Source organism: Bubalus kerabau, chromosome 16 (genome assembly GCF_029407905.1).
Source record: "Bubalus kerabau isolate K-KA32 ecotype Philippines breed swamp buffalo chromosome 16, PCC_UOA_SB_1v2, whole genome shotgun sequence".
Lineage (NCBI taxonomy): Eukaryota > Metazoa > Chordata > Mammalia > Artiodactyla > Bovidae > Bubalus > Bubalus kerabau.
Window position 1 is genome coordinate 39,981,283 of NC_073639.1, and position 17,751 is coordinate 39,999,033.

The following is a 17,751-nucleotide window of genomic DNA, read 5'->3' on the forward strand; positions in this document are numbered from 1 at the left end:
TGATTCTGTCTTGCCACAGCAAAAATTTGAAGCCACGGACGGACCAGTGTTACAGCTCATTTTTATTTGGCAAGCAAAGGACTGAACTGAACTGACAAGGCTCATTTATTTCAACCAAATTATCCATTTAATAAAATGGGAGAAATGAAAATCTTTCAATATTTAGTTTGCAACAACTAGTATTTTAAATGGGAGGAAAAAAAAAAGCCTCAATTCTTACCTCAAAGATGTAACAAACAAAAAGATTAATATGAAATATAGACATAAAAGTAAAAGTTAAAACTAAAATTTATTGAAGAAATCAGTATATCATCAATGCAAACTTGTGTTACTCGCTCGGTCGTGTCTGACACTTTGTGACTCCATGGACTGTAGCCCTTCAGGCTTCTCTGTCCATGAAATTCTCCAGGCAAGAATAATGGAGTGGGTTGCCATTTCCTCCTCCAGGGAAACTTTTCCTCCTCCATGCAAACTTAGATTAGGTAAAATATCTTAAAACAAACAGAGTAGTCATCATAAAAATAAACTTTAAAACAACAGCAACAACAAAAAAATTTCTAAAATTTTGAATGACATTTAAATAAAAATAAACTACAATTTGAGAAAAGATATTTGCAATATTCTTCTTGGATATAAAATATATCTAAAATGCATAGGGAAGCATGCATGCTCAGTTGCTCCGTTGTGTCCAACTCTTTGTGATCTCATGGGCTGTAGACCACCAGACTCCTCTGTCCATGGAATTCTCCAGGCAAGAATACTTGAGTGGGTTGTCATTTCCTCCTCCAGGGTTATCTTCATGACCCAGGGGTTGAACCCACATCTCCTGCATTGGCAGGTGGATTCTTTACCACTGAGCCACCTGAGAAGCCCATCAAATGTATGAATTACACTTTATAAAAGACTTTCAACCCAAATTTTAAAATATCAAAAATAAATCAGTAAACACATTACCAAAGAAGATATGTATTGTGACCACATACACATAGCAGTGACTAAAATTTACAAGGAAAAAAATAGCAATAATTACCAAGAATGTGGAGCAATTGGAACTATCATATAATGTCCTTGAGAAAATGGAATGGTAAAACTAATTTGGAAAACACTTTAGCACATTTTTTTTTTAAGTTAAAAATAACATAGCCTCTCATCCAAATGAAATAAGAGATGAAATTATACACTTTAAAGGAGATTTTTATAAGACTGAATATAGAAGCCTTATTCACAATAGCCAAAATATCTGAAGCAAAAGAATGTCTTTCATCAGATGAATAAATAACCATAATGTACTATATTTATACATATATATGTATACTACTGTACTGTATAGGCATTATGTTGAGCAAATAAGTCAAATATAAACTAGAACTTATTGTGTGATTCCATTTATATAAATCCTAGAAGAGGTAAAATTATTTAACTGTACATATGAATTTGATTTATTTTGAAGTGTGTAAATTATATGTCAGTTTACATAAAAGGAAAAGGGATATAGAGTAGAAATACATTGAAAGTATTAACTTGATTTTTGTACTTTGACAAGTAAGCTATATTTTACATTATTTTCCAGTTTTATTGAGAAATAATTGATATATATTAGTGTGTAAGTTTAAGGCATGCAAGACAATGATTTGACTGACATATATTGTGAAATGATCACCATAATAGGCTCAGCTAACATCTATCTTCTAATATAGAAGCAATAAAAGTTTTTAAGAAGAAAATACTGTTTTCCTTTTAATGATAACTCTTCAGATTTAGTCTCATTATAATTTCCTTAATATTATACAGCAGTGTTAACTATGGCTGTTCTATTGTACATTATATCCCTAGCAATTATTTACTTTATAACTAGAAGTTTGTAACTTCTGACCACCTTCTTTCAATTTCCCCAACCCCAAATTTGCGTCTGATAACTAAAAGTCTGATCTCTTTTTCTATTATTTTGTGTTTGCTGTTCACTCAGTCATGTCCAACACTTAGCGATCCCATGAACTACAGCACGCCAAACTTCCCTGTCCTTCACCATCTCTTACAGTTTGCTCAAACTCATGTCCACTGAATTGGTGATGGCATTCAACCATCTCATCCTCTGTCATCCCCTTCTCCTGCCTTCAATCTTTCCCAGCATCAGGATTTTTTCTAATGAGTCAGCTCTTTGCTTCAGGTGGCCAAAGGGTTTTGTGTTTAGATTTCACATATAAATGGATGGTGTTTGCCTTTCTCTGTCTGACTTGTTTCAGGTAAAATAATGCTTTCAAAATTAATTCATGTTGTTGCAAATAGTGGGAATTTTTCTTATTTTATGGTGGAATAAAAGACCAACCCCAAGGAAAAGAAATGTAAAAAAAGCAAAATGGCTGTCTGGGGCAGGGATGGGGGGAGTGGGCGGGGGACTTACAAATAGCTGTGAAAAGAAGAGAAGTGAAAAGCAAAGGAGAAAAGGAAAGATATAAACATCTGAATGCAGAGTTCCAAAAAATAGCAAGAAGAGATAAGAAAGCCTTCTTCAGCAATCAATACAAAGAAATAGAGGAAAACAACAGAATGGGAAAGACTAGAGTACTCTCAAGAAAATCAGAGATAACAAAGGAACATGTCATGCAAAGATGGGCTCGATAAAGGACAGAAATGGTATGGATCTAACAGAAGTAGAAGATATTAAGAAGAGATGGCATGAATACACAGAAGAACTGTACAAAAAAGATCTTCACGATGCAGATAATCACAATGGTGTGATCACTGACCTAGACCCAGACATCCTGGAATGTGAAGTCAAGTGGGCCTTAGAAAGCATCACTATGAACAAAGCTAGTGGAGGTGATGGAATTCCAGTTGAGCTATTCCAAATCCTGAAAGATGATGCTGTGAAAGTGCTGCACTCAATATGCCAGCAAATTTGGAAAACTCAGCAGTGGCCACAGGACTGGAAAAGGTCAGTTTTCATTCCAATCCCAAAGAAAGGCAATGCCAAAAAATGCTAAAACTACCACACAATTGCACTCATCTCACACGCTAGTAAAGTAATGCTCAAAATTCTCCAAGCCAGGCTTCAGCAATATGTGAACCGTGAACTTCCTGATGTTCAAGCTGGTTTTAGAAAAGGCAGAGGAACCAGAGATCAAATTGCCAACATCTGCTGGATCATGGAAAAAGCAAGAGAGTTCCAGAAAAACATCTATTTCTGCTTTCTTGACTATGCCAAAGCCTTTGACTGTGTGGATCACAATAAACTGTGGGAAATTCTGAAAGAGATGGGAATACCAGACCACCCGATCTGCCTCTTGAGAAATCTTTATGCAGGTCAGGAAGCAACAGTTAGAACTGGATATGGAACAACAGACTGGTTCCAAATAGGAAAAGGAGTACGTCAAGGCTGTGTACTGTCACCCTGTTTATTTAACTTATATGCAGAGTACATCATGAGAAACACTGGGCTGGAAGAAACACAAGCTGGAATCAAGATTGCTGGGAGAAATATCAATAACCTCAGATATGCAGATGACACCACCCTTATGGCAGAAAGTGAAGAGGAATTCAAAAGCCTCTTGATGAAAGTGAAAGTGGAGAATGTAAAAGTTGGCTTAAAGCTCAACATTCAGAAAATGAAGATCATGGCATCCGGTCCCATCACTAGATGGGGAAACAGGGGAAACAGTGTCAGACTTTATTTTTCTGGGCTCCAAAACCACTGCAAATGGTGATTGCAGCCATGAAATTAAAAGATGCTTACTCCTTGGAAGGAAAGTTATGACCAACCTAGATAGCATATTCAAAAGCAGAGACATTACTTTGCCAAAGTTTAATCTAGTCAAGGCTATGGTTTTTCCTGTGATCATGTATGGATGTGAGAGTTGGACTGTGAAGAAGGCTGAGCGCCAAAGAATTGATGCTTTTGAACTGTGGTGTTGGAGAAGACTCTTGAGAGTTCCTTGGACTGCAAGGAGATCCAACCAGCCCATTCTGAAGGAGATCAGCCCTGGGATTTCTTTGGAAGTAATGATGCTAAAGCTGAAACTCCAGTACTTTGGCCACCTCCTGCGAAGAGTTGACTCATTGGAAAAGACTCTGATGGTGGGAGGGATTGGGGGCAAGAGGAGAAGGGGAAGACAGAGGATGAGATGGCTGGATGGCATCATTGAGTCGATGGACGTGAGTCTGAGTGAACTTTGGGATTTGGTGATGGACAGGGAGGCCTGGCGTGCTGCGATTCATGGGATCGCAAAGAGTCGGACATGACTGAGTGACTGATCTGATCTGAATATTCTGTTTGTGTGTGCTAAGGCTCTTCAGTCATGTGTGGCTCTTTGTGACCCTATGGACTGTAGCCCAGGCTCCTCTGTCCATAGGATTCTCCAGGGAAGAATACTGAAGTGGGTTGCTATGCCCTTCTCTGGCTTTCCTGGTGGCTCAGATGGTTAAGCATCTGCCTGCAATGCAGGAGATCTGGGTTCGATCCCTGGGTCATGAAGATCCCCTGGAGAAGGAAATGGCAACCCACGTCAATACTCTTGCCTGTAAAATTCCATGGAGAGAGGAGCCTGGTAGGCTACAGTCCATGGGGTTGCAAAGAGTCAGACACGACTGAGCAACTTCATTTTCTTTTCTTTTTTTCTATGCCCTTCTCCAGGGTATCTTTCCCACCCAAGGAGCAAACGGGTTTCTCTTATGTCTCCTGCATTGGCAGGTGGATTCTTTACCACTAGTGCCACCTGTGAAGCCCAAAATTTTAAAAGGAGAATGAAAAACATCCTGTCTTCGGTTTTCATCATTAAGGAATGAAAAAGTAGCCTTCCATTTTTTTCTTTTTTATGGTGGAATAATATTCCTTTAGGGCTGCCCTGAGTCTTCCCTGGTGGCTCAGCAGTGAAGAATCAACATGGGTTTGATCTTTGTTTTGGGAAGATCCCCCGGAGAAGAAAATGGTAACCCACTCTAGTATTCTTGCCTGGGAAATCTCATGAACAGAGGAGCCTGGAAGGCTACAGTGCTTGGGAACACAAAGAATTGACTTAGCAACTAAAATAACAATATTCCCTTAGGTATATATACCACAACTTCTTTATTCATTCAACAATGAACACATAAGTTATTTTTATGTCTTAGATATTCAAAATAATGTTGCTATAAACATGGGAGTACAAATACGTTTTTATTTCCTTTGGATGATTCTCAGAAGTGGAATTTCTATATCATATGGTAGTTCAATCTTTATTTATTTTTTTAGTATTCTTCATATTGTTTTCCATAATAACTGCATAAATTTACATTCCCACAACGTTGCATAATATCCATCCCGCCCTGTTTTTTTTTTAACCATATCCATGTCAGAATTTGTTAGCTCTTATCATCTTGCTGATGGCCATTCTAACAGGTGTGAAGTGATATCTCATTGTGATTTTAATTTTTATTTCCCTAAGGACTAATGATGTGCAACTTTTGATGTACCTGTTGATCTTTCATATATCTTCTTTGGAGAAATGTCTATTTAGACCCCATGCCCAACTTGAAATAGGTTATTTGGTTTCTTGTTATTAAGTTGTATGAGTTCTTACAGATATTGTGAATATTAGCTTATCAAATATATAGTCTGCATTTTTTTATTCCATGGTTTTTAAGTTGATTTTTTTTAATGTAGTCTCAATTGTTTATATTTTATTTTCTTGTCTGGGCTCAGGATTCTAATCCAAAAAATGAGTCTTAAAGGAGATTTATTCCTATGTTTTCATCTAGGAATTTCATGGTTTTAGGTCTTACATTTAAGTCTTTAATCCATTTGGAATTAATTTTTGTGAGTGATTTAAGATATTGGTCTACTTTCATTCTTTTATCTGTGACTATACAATTAACCCAGTGCCATTTATTGAAAAGACTATTTTTTTTTCCCCCACTGAGAAGTCTTGGCTCCCTTGGCAAATACTAGTTGACCGTAATGCATTTGGGTTTATTTCTGGTCTTTCAATTCTCTTCTATTGGCTGGCCTATTTGTCTGTTTTGAGTCAATATTATGTTGTTTTGATAAGTATAACTTTATAGTAAAACTTGAAATTAGGAAGTATGATAGTGAATTCTGCTCTGTTCTTTCTCAAGTTTTGTTTGGCAAAGCAGGGTCTTTTGTGTTTTATGTAAATTTTAGAAATATTTTATTTTTACTTTATAAAAAATGACATTGGGACCTTGATTGGGATTTCATTGAATTTATAAATGACTTTTGAAAATATTGATTTGACATTTTAACAACATTGATTCTTCTAATCCATGAACCTAATCCTTTATTTTTTTGCATCTTCTTTGATTTCTTTTTTCACTGTCTTATAGTTTTCAGAGTAGAGATCTTTCACTCTCTACTTAAATTTATTCATAAGTATTTTATTTTGTCAATGTTACTGTAAATGGGATAGATTCCTTTCACTTCAAAAATTCATTGTTACAATATACCTTGATTTACTGTACTTTATTTTATTGCTCATCACAGACATTGCATTTTTTCCTTAACAAATAGGTTTGTGACAATCCTACATGAAACACCAACAGCATTTTGCCAATAGAATTCGCTCCTTTAGTTTATATGTCATAATTCGGTAATTTTCACAATATTTTATATGCTTTCATTATTATTTTGCTTTTGAAAAGTGAAAATGAAAGTGTTAGTCTCTCAGTAGTGTCTGACTCTTTGCAACTGCATGGACTGTAGCCTGCCAGGCTCCTCTATCCCTGGAATTCTCCAGGCAAGATTACTGGAGTGGTTTGCCATTCTGTTCTCCAGGGATCTTTCCAACTCAGGAATAGAACCCAGGTCTTTTGAATTGCAAGCAGATTCTTTATCATCTGAGCCATAGGAAATCTGTAATCAGCAATCTTGATGTTACTGTTGTGATTATTTAGGGACACAATCAACTGCGCCTGTATACATATTATGTATGTTCTGACTGTTCCACTCACTGGCCATTTCCCCATTTTCCTTCTTCTCCTCAGGCCTCCCTATTCCTTGAGACAAAACAATGTTCAGATGAGGTTAATAGAAACTTTGAAATGGCCTCTGAGTATTCAAGTGAAAGGAAGAGTTAAGCTTAGTGAGGAAGGCGTTTTGAAAGTCATTGGCTAAGGCGGTCCTAAGATGGCAGAGGAATAGGATGGGGAGACCACTTTCTCCCCCACAAATTCATCAAAAGAACATTTGAGAGCCGAGCAAATTCCACAGAACAACTTCTGAATGCTGGCAGAGGACATCAGGCACCCAGAAAAGCAGCCCATTGTCTTCAAAAGGAAGTAGGACAACATATATAAGATAAAAAGAGAGACAAAAGAGATAGGGACTGAGATCCATCCTGGGAAGGGAGTCTTAAGAAAGAGAGAAGTTTCCAAACACCAGGAAACACTCTCTCTGGCGGGTCTGTGGTGAGCCTTGGAATCTCAGAGGGCAAAATAACTGGGAGGAAAAGTAAATAAATAATTAAAACCCACAGATCACGCGCCTAGCAGAAACTCCCAGCAGTGCAACAGCCCAGACGCTCGCATCCCCCACTAGCAAGCAGGGGAGGGACAGGAAGGCACAGGCTGCATTGCTTAGGTTAATGACCAGGCCTGAGGGCCTGAATGCCCTGAGGGCAATCTGAGGGAACTAGCTTGAGATAGCAACCCAGACTGTGGGATAGCTATCCCCTGATCCCTGTCCTGTGAAAAGCCCTAACCACCTCCAGGCATGCTCACAGAACAAAGGACTGAGCAGAGCTAGCTGGCTGAGGACCGGCCCTTCCCCCACCGGAGACAGGCAGGCAAGGGCAGCCAATGTCGGAAGGGGGCAGTCGCAGCCCCAGAGAGGCATTCTATACCAAACTGAAAGCAGACTTCATTGCTAACCAAGACTTCTTGGGATTCTGGATGCTCGACATCTGCTGGGAGGGTCGCAGCCAGAGATCATCTTCCCAGAAGTGACACACGGCACACCTGAGAAGGCCCGCCCGTTGTACACCCAGAAAACTGAGCAGTTGGGACGGGAAAGGGGATAAGTTGCAGCCTTCAACTGGGGGCGACTTTGCGTGCCAAGGACCTGGTCACCTGAGCTGCTCGGATCTGGGACAGGAGCAAAAGGCAGGCCTAACCAAGTCTGCACCCTTGTGGAGTACCCGAGAACCTGAATCTGAGTGGCTTAGACCTGGGAAATGCATGCAAACTAGGGCCCACATCAAACAGTTTCCAGCAGAGCAACCTAGAGTCTGAGCAGTGTAGACTGGGAAAGCACACACGCTGTGAGCGGGGCAAACCCAGTGTGGCTGAATCACTGTGAACACATGCCAGTGATATTTGTTTGCAGTGTTCCTCCCTCCCCAAAGAATGACTGAACAAGCGAGACTAAAATAAAAATTAAAAAGTGACCACCACCGTGCCCCTGTGTCAGGGCAGAAATTAGACACTGAAGAGACCAGCAAACAGAAGCTAAAATAAACAGAGGGAACCGCTTTGGAAGTGACAGGTGCAATAGATTAAAACCCTGTAGTTAGCACCGACTACATAGGAAGGGGCCTATAGACCATGAGAAGTACAAGCTGGACCAAGGAACTATCTGAAAATGAACTGACCCCACACTGTCCACAACAGCTCCAAAGAAAGTCTTAGATATATTTTTACTATTATCATTTTTTAAATTAAAAAATGTTATGTTATTTAATTGATTAATTTATTTATTTTTTGTTATTTTTAAGTTCCCATTACTCCTTTTGAAGGAGGAAACAGACAGAGCTGGACTCCATCTCAGGCCAGGCTGTGAACATTAGCTACGTGCATGGTCACCCTCCCAGTAGACACTGAAATTTGTGCCCGGTGTCTATAGAAATGGCATACCAATGGAGCCTCAGGACTTGTACTTGGACTCTCCATTGCCTAAAAGAATATGCTAATTATCTCTGTAACCGAACAAAGTGGTAAATTCCATTATGTTTATCGGGATATGACCACAGGCCTATTGATAAATATCCACTGTTTATCTAGTCTTGTGACACATGAATCATGGGTTAACTTAACTTGCTCAAACCCACCTCCCCAAATTCCTTGAAACTAGTCTGGACAAGGTAAAAGTGACACATGAATCATGGGTTAACTTTGATCGTATCTCTTTTTATAAGATTTTCACAAAAACTGGTCGAGGTCCTTGGCTAAGAGGAACTCTGCCTTGGGCCCGTTGGTGTAATAAAGTGCACCTCACTATCTGCATTGTCCTTCTGAGTGAGTTTGTTTACCAGAACACGTGGCTAAAACACTTTAATTTTCATTTTTATAACCTACTATTACCTTGCACACACACAAAAAAAAGACCCTATTTTTAAAGCAAACTTCATATATGTATCTATCTTATAATTTCTGTGGCTTTGTGTTTTTTGTTTGTTAGTTTGGCTTTTTTTTTTTTAATATTATATTTTTGAGAATCTAACCTCTACTCAAGATTTTTAATTTTGCTTTTTTGGTATTTGTTATCAACTTTGTACCCTTGACTGACTGACTGACTGACTTGTATCCTTAAGAAACCAATGTTCAATACCCATTTTACCTGGGAGTGAGATCACTGGCCTGATTGCTCTCCCCACCTTTTGACTCCCTTTTTTCTCCACCAGGTCGCCTCTATCTCCCCCCTCCCTCTTTTCTTCTCTACCTAACTCTGTGAATCTCTCTGTGTGTTCTGGGCTGTGGAGAACACTTAGGGAACAGATTACTGGCTGGATCTGTCTCTCTCCTTCTGATTCCCCCTTTTATCCTCCTGGCCTCTTCTGTCTCCTTCCTCCCTCTTCTCTTCTCTGTGTAACTCCATGAACATCTGTGAGGGATCCAGACTCTGGAGAGCACATAGGGAAGTGATTACTGGCTAGCTTGCTCTCTCCTCTTTTGATTCCCCATCTTCTCTTCCTGATCACCTCTCTCTCCTCCTCTCTCTTCTCTTTTCCATGTAACTCTGTGTACCTCTCAGGGTGTCCCTCCCTGTGGAGAAACTTTTCATCATTAACCTAGATGTTTTATCATCGGTGCTGTATAGATGGAGAAGTCTTGAGGCTACTGTAAGAATAAGACTGAAAACCAGAGGCAGGAGGCTTAAGTCTAAATCTTGAGAACGCCAGAGAGCTCCTGAATCCAGGGAACATTAACGGATAGGAGCTCATCAAACGCCTCCATACCTACACTGAAACCCAGCACCACTCAAGGGCCAACAAGCTCCAGAGCAAGACATACCATGCAAATTCTCCAGCAACACAGAAACATAACACTGAGCCTCAATATACAGGCTGACCAAAGTCACACCAAACCCATGGACATCTCAAAACTTATTACTGGACACTCCATTGCACTCCAGAAAGAAGAAATCCAGCTCCACCCACCAGAACACCGACACAAACTTCCCTAACCAAAAAACCTTGACAAGCCACCTGTCCATCCCTGCCCATAGCAAGGAACCTCCACAATAAACAGGAACCACCAACTGCCAGAATACAGAAAGGCCACCCCAAATACAGCAATATAAAAAAGATGAAAAGGCAGAGAAATACCCAGCAGGTAAAGGAACAGGATAAATGCCCAGCAAACCAAACAAAAGAGGAAGAGATAGGGAATCTACCTGATAAAGAATTCCAAATAATGATAGTGAAAATGATCCAAAATATTGAAAACAAACTGCAGGTACAGAGAAATAGCCTGTAGACAAGGATCGAGAAGATGCAAGAAAGGCTTAACAAGGACCTAGAAGAAATAAAAAAGAGTCAATATATAATGAATAATGTGATAAATGAGATAAAAAACACTCTGGAGGGAACCAACAGTAGAATAACAGAGGCAGAAGATAGGATAAGTGAGGTAGAAGATAGAATGGTAGAAATAAATGAATCAGAGAGGAAAAAAAGAATTAAAAGAAATGAGGACAACTTCAGAGACCTCTGGGACAATGTTAAACACCCCAACATTCGAATCATAGGAGTCCCAGAAGAAGAAGACAAAAACAAAGACCACGAGAAAATACTTGAGGAGATAATAGTGGAAAACTTCCCTAAAATGGGGAAAGAAATAATCATCCAAGTCAAAGAAACCCAGAGAGTCCCAAACAGGATAAACCCAAGGCAAAATACCCCAAGACACATATGAATCAAATTAACAAAGATCAAACACAAAGAACAAATATTAAAAGCAGCAAGGGAAAAACAACAAATAACACACAAGGGAATTCCCATAAGGTTAACAGCTGATCTTTCAATAGAAACTCTTCAGGCCAGAAGGGAATGGCAGGACATACTTAAAGTGATGAAAGGAAATAACCAACAGCCCAGATTACTGTACCCAGCAAGGATCTCATTCAAATATGAGGGAGAAACCAAAAGCTTTACAGACAAGGAAAAGCTGAGAGAAATCAGCACCACCAAACCAGCCCTCCAACAAATGCTAAAGGATCTTCTCTAGACAGGAAACACAGAAAGGGTGTATAAACTCAAACCCCAAGCAATAAAGTAAATGGTAACGGGATCATATTTATCAATAATGACCTTAAATGTAAATGGGCTGAATGCCTGAATCAAAAGACAAAGACCGGCTGAATGGATACAAAAACAAGACTCCTATATATGCTGTCTACAAGAGACCCATCTCAAACCTGGGGACACATACAGACTGAAAGTGAAGGGCTGGAAAAAGATATTCCATGCAAATAGAGACCAAAAGAAAGCAGGAGTAGCAATACTCATATCAGATAAAATAGACTTTAAAACAAAGGCTGTGAAAAGAGACAAAGATGAACACTACATAATGATCAAAGGATCAATCCAAGAAGAAGATATAACAATTATAAATATATACGTACCCAACATAGGAGCACCACAATATGTAAGACAAATGCTAACAAGTTTGAAAGGGGAAATTAACAATAACACAATAATAGTGGGAGACTTTAATACTCCACTCACACCTATGGATAGATCAACTAAACAGAAAGTTAACAAGAAAACACAAACTTTAAATGATACAATAGACCAGTTAGACCTAATTGATATCTATAGGACAGTTCACCCCAAAACAATGAATTTCACCTTTTTCTCAGGCACACATGGAACCTTCTCCATTATAGAGCACATCCTATGCCATAAATCTAGCCTTGGTAAATTAAAAAAAATAGAAATCATTCCAAGCATCTTTTCTGACCACAATGCAGTAAGATTAGATGTCAACTACAGGAGAAAAACTATTAAAAATCCCAACATATGGAGGCTGAACAACACGCTGCTGAATAACCAACAAATCACAGAAGAAATAAAAAAAAGAAATAAAAATATGCATAGAAATGAATGAAAATGAAAACACAACAACCCAAAGCCTATGGGACACTGTAAAAGCAGTACTAAGGGGAAGGTTCATAGCAATACAGGCTTACCTCAAGAAACAAGAAAAAAAGTCAAATAAATAACCTAACTCTACACCTAAAGCAACTTGAAAAGGAAGAAATTATGAACCCCAGGGATAGTAGAAGGAATGAAACCTTAAAAATTAGGGCAGAAATAAATGCAAAAGAAACAGAAGAGACCATAGCAAAAATCAAGAAAACCAAAAGCTGGTTCTTTGAAAAGATAAATATAATTGACAAACGATTAGCCAGACTCATCAAGAAACAAAGGGAGAAAAATTAAATCAACAAAATAAGAAATGAAAATGGAGAGATCACAACAGACAACACAGAAATACAAAGGATCATAAGAGACTATTATCAGCAACTATACACAAATAAAATGGAAAACTTGGAAGAAATGGGCAAATTCTTAGAAAAGTACAACTTTCCAAAACTGGACCAGGAAGAAATAGAAAGTCTTAACACACCCATCACAAGTTCGGAAATTGAAACTGTAATCAGAAAACTTCCAACAACAAACAAACAAAAAAAGCCCAGGACCAGACAGCTTCACAGCTGAATTCTACCAAAAATTGAAAGAAGAGCTAACACCTATCCTGCTCAAACTCTTCCAGAAAATTGCAGAGGAAGGTAAACTTCCAAACTCATTCTATGAGGCCACCATCACCCTAATACCAAAACCTGACAAAGATGCCACAAAAGAAGAAAACTACAGGCCAATATCACTGATGATCAGATCAGATCAGTCGCTCAGTCGTGTCCAACTCTTTGTGACCCCATGAATCGCAGCACTCCAGGCCTCCCTGTCTATCACCAACTCCCAGAGTTCACTGAGACTCACATCCATTGAGTCAGTGATGCCATCCAGCCATCTCATCCTCTGTCGTCCCCTTCTCCTCTTGCCCTCAATCCCTCCCAGGATCAGAGTTTTCCAATGAGTCGACTCTTCACATGAGGTGGCCAAAGGACTGGAGTTTCAGCTTTAGCATCATTCCTTCCAAAGAAATCCCAGGGCTGATCTTCAGAATGGACTGGTTGGATCTCCTTGCAGTCCAAGGGACTCTCAAGAGTCTTCTCTAACACCACAGTTCAAAAGCATGAATTCTTCGGTGCTCAGCCTCCTTCACAGTCCAACTCTCACATCCATACATGACCACAGGAAACACCATAGCCTTGACCAGACAAACCTTTGTTGGCAAAGTAATGTCTCTGCTTTTGAATATGCTATCCAGGTTGGTCATAACTTTCCTTTCAAGGAGTAAGTGTCTTTTAATTTCATGGCTGCAGTCACCATCTGCAGTGATTTTGGAGCCCAGAAAAATAAAGTCTGACACTGTTTCCACTGTTTCCCCATCTCTTTCCCGTGAAGTGATGGGACCGGATGCCATGATCTTCGTTTTCTTAATGTTGAGCTTTAAGCCAACTTTTTCACTCTCCACTTTCACTTTCATCAAGAGGCTTTTGAGTTCCTCTTCACTTTCTGCCATAAGGGTGGTGTCATCTGCATATCTGCATATTTCTCCTGGCACTCTTGATTCCAGTTTGTGTTTCTTTCAGTCCAGCGTTTCTCATGATGTACTACCTCAACATAAAAGCTATATATGACAAACCCTCAGCAAACATTATCCTCAATGGTGAAAAATTGAAAGCATTTCCCCTAAAGTCAGGAAGAAGACAAGGGTGCCCACTCTCATCACTATTATTCAACATAGTTTTGGAAGTTTTGGCCACAGCAATCAGAGCAGAAAAAGAAATAAAAGGAATCCAGATTGAAGAAGAAGAAGAAGTAAAACTCTCACTGTTTGCAGATTACATGATCCTCTACATAGAAAACCCTAAAGACTCCACCAGAAAATTACTAGAGCTAATCAATGAATATTGTAAAGTTGCAGGATATAAAATTAACACACAGAAATCCCTCGCATTCCTATATACTAACAATGAGAAAACAGAAAGAGAAATTAAGGAAAGAATTCCATTCACCATTGTAACGAAAATAATAAAATACTTAGGAATATATCTACTTAAAGAAACAAAAGGCCTATATATAGAAAACTATAAAACACTGATGAAAGAAATCAAAGAGGACACAAATAGATGGAGAAATATACTGTGTTCATGGATCAGAAGAATCAATATAGTGAAAATGAGTATCCTACCCAAAGCAATCTATAGATTCAATGCAATCCCTATCAAGCTACCAACAGCATTTTTCAGAGAACTAGAACAAATAATTTCACAATTCGTATAAAAAAACAAACAAACAAAAAAAAAAAACACTCAAATAGCCAAAGCAATCTTGAGAAAGAAGAATGGAACTGGAGGAATCAACCTGCATGACTTCAGTCTCTACTACAAAGCCCCAGTCATCAAGACAGTATGGTACTGGTACAAAGAGAAATATAGATCAATGGAACAAAATAGAAAACCCAGAGATAAATCCATGCACCTATGGACAAATTATCTTTGACAAAGGAGGCAAGAATATACAATGGATTAAAGACAATCTCTTTAACAAGTGGTGCTGGGAAAACTGGTCAACCACTTATAAAAGAATGAAACTAGAGCACCATACACAATACCATACACAAAAACACATAACACCATACACAAAAAAACTCAAAATGGATTAAAGATCTAAACGTAAAACCAGAAACTATTAAACTCCTAGAGGAAAACATAGGCAAAACACTCTCCGACATAAACTACAGCAAGATCCTCTATGACCCACCTCCCAGAATACTGGAAATAAAAGCAAAACTAAACAAATGGGAGCTACTTAAAGTTAAAAGCTTCTGCACAACAAAGGAAACTATAAGCAAGGTGAAGAGACAGCCTTCAGAATGGGAGAAAATAATAGCAAATGAAGCAACTGATAAAGAATTAATTTTAAAAATATACAAGCAACTCCTGCAGCTCAACTCCAGAAAAATAAAAGACCCAATCAAAAAGTGGGCTAAAGAACTAAACAGACGTATCTCCAAAGAGGACATACAGATGGCTAACAAACACATGAAAAGATGCTCACTCATTATCAGAGAAATGCAAATCAAAGCCACAATGAGGTACCATTTCACACCAGTCAGAATGGCTGCGATCCAAAAGTCTACAAGTAATAAATGCTGGAGAGGGTGTGGAGAAAAGGGAACCCTCTTACACTGTTGGTGGGAATGCAAACTAGTACAGCCACTATGGAGAACAGTGTGGAGATTCCTTAAAAAACTGGAAATAGAACTGCCATATGACCCAGCAATCCCACTTCTGGGCATACACACGAAGAAACAGAATTGAAAGAGACACGAGTACCCCAATGTTCATCACAGCACTGTTTATAATAGCCAGGACATGAAAGCAACCTAGATGTCCATCAGCAGATGAATGGATAAGAAAGCTGTGGTACATATACACAGTGGAATATTACTCAGTCATTAAAAAGAATTCGTTTGAATCAGTTCTAATGAAGTAGATGAAACTGGAGCCTATTATACAGAGTGAAGTAAGCCAGAAAGAAAAACACTAATACAGTATACTAACGCATATATATGGAATTTAGAAAGATGGTAACAATAACCCTGTGTACGAGACAGCAAAAGAGACACAGATATATTGAACAGTCTTTGGATTCTGTGGGAGAGGGCGAAGGTGTGATGATATGGGAGAATGGCACTGAAACATGTAAAATATCATACGTGAAAGGAATCGCCAGTCTGGGTTTGATGCATGATACAGGGTGCTTGGGGCTGGTGCACTGGGATGACCCAGAGGGATGGGATGGAGAGGAGGGTGGGAGGGGGGTTTCAGGAAGGGGAACACATGTACACTCATGGCAGATTCAAGTCAATGTAGGTAAAGCCAATACAATATTGTAAAGTAAAATAAATAAATTAAAAAATAAAATAGAAAATCATTGGCTGACAGCTATGTCTCTTGTGTTGAACAGTTAGCTAATTTGTGAATTTGAAGAAAAAGTACTAGAAGGAAATTAAGACTGCTTCTCTAGTGAACACGCAAGTGACAAGAAAGTAAAACAGACTTTTTACTGATACGGATAAAGTTTTAGTGATCGAGATAAAAGATCAAACCAGGCACCACATTCCCTTAAGACAAAAATTCACACAGAATAAGGCTCTCAGTTTAGGTCAGTTCAGTTCAGTTGCTCAGTCGTGTCCAACTCTTTGCAACCCCATGAATCGCAACACGCCAGGCCTCCCTGTCCCTCACCAACTCTTGGAGTTCACTCAAATTCATGTCCATTGATTGGTGATGCCATCAAACCATCTCACCCTCTGTCGGACCCTTCTCCTCCTGCCCCCAATCCCTCCCCGCATCAGAGTCTTCCAGACTCAGCTCTTCAAATGAGGTGGCCAAAGTATTGGAGTTTCAGCTTTAGCATCAGTCCTTCCAATGAACACCCAGGACTGATCTCCTTTAGGATGGACTGGTTGGATCTCCTAACAGTAGAAGGGACTCTCAAAAGTCTTCTCCAACACCAAGTTCAAAAGCATCAATTCTTGGGCACTCAGCTTTCTTCACAGTCCAACTCTCACATCCATACATGACCACAGGAAAAACCATAGCCTTGACTAGACAGACCTTTGATGGCAAAGTAATGTCTCTGCTTTTGAATATGCTATCTAGGTTGGTCATAACTTTCCTTTCAAGGAGTAAGCATCTTTTAATTTCATGGCTGCAATAATCATCTGCAGTCATTTTGGAGCCCCCCCAAAATAAAGTCTGACACTGTTTCCACTGTTTCCCCATCTATTTCCCATGAGGTGATGGGACCGGATGCCATGATCTTCGTTTTCTGAATGTTGAGCTTTAAGCCAATTTTTTCACTCTCCACTTTCACTTTCACCAAGAGGCTTTTTAGTTCCTCTTCACTTTCTGCCATAACTGTGGAGCCATATGCATATCTGAGGTTATTGTTATTTCTCCTGGCAATCTTGATTCCAGCTTGTGTTTCTTCCAGTCCAGCGTTTCTCATGATGTACTCTGCATATAGGTAAAATAAGCATGGTGACACTATACAGCCTTGACTTACTCCTTTTCCTATTTGGAACCAGTCTGTTTTTCCATGTCCAGTTCTAACTGTTGCTTCCTGACCTATATATAGGTTTCTCAAGAGGCAGGTCAGGTGATCTGGTATTTCCATCTTTTTCAGAATTTCCCACAGTTTATTGTGATCCACACAGTCAAAGGCTTTGGCAGAGTCAATAAAGCAGAAATAGATGTTTTCTGGAACTCTCTTGCTTTTTAGATGATCCAGCGGATGTTGGCAATTTGATCTCTGGTTCCTCTGCCTTTTCTAAAACCAGCTTGAACATCAGGAAGTTCATGGTTCACGTATTGCTGAAGCCTGGCTTGGAGAATTTTGAGCA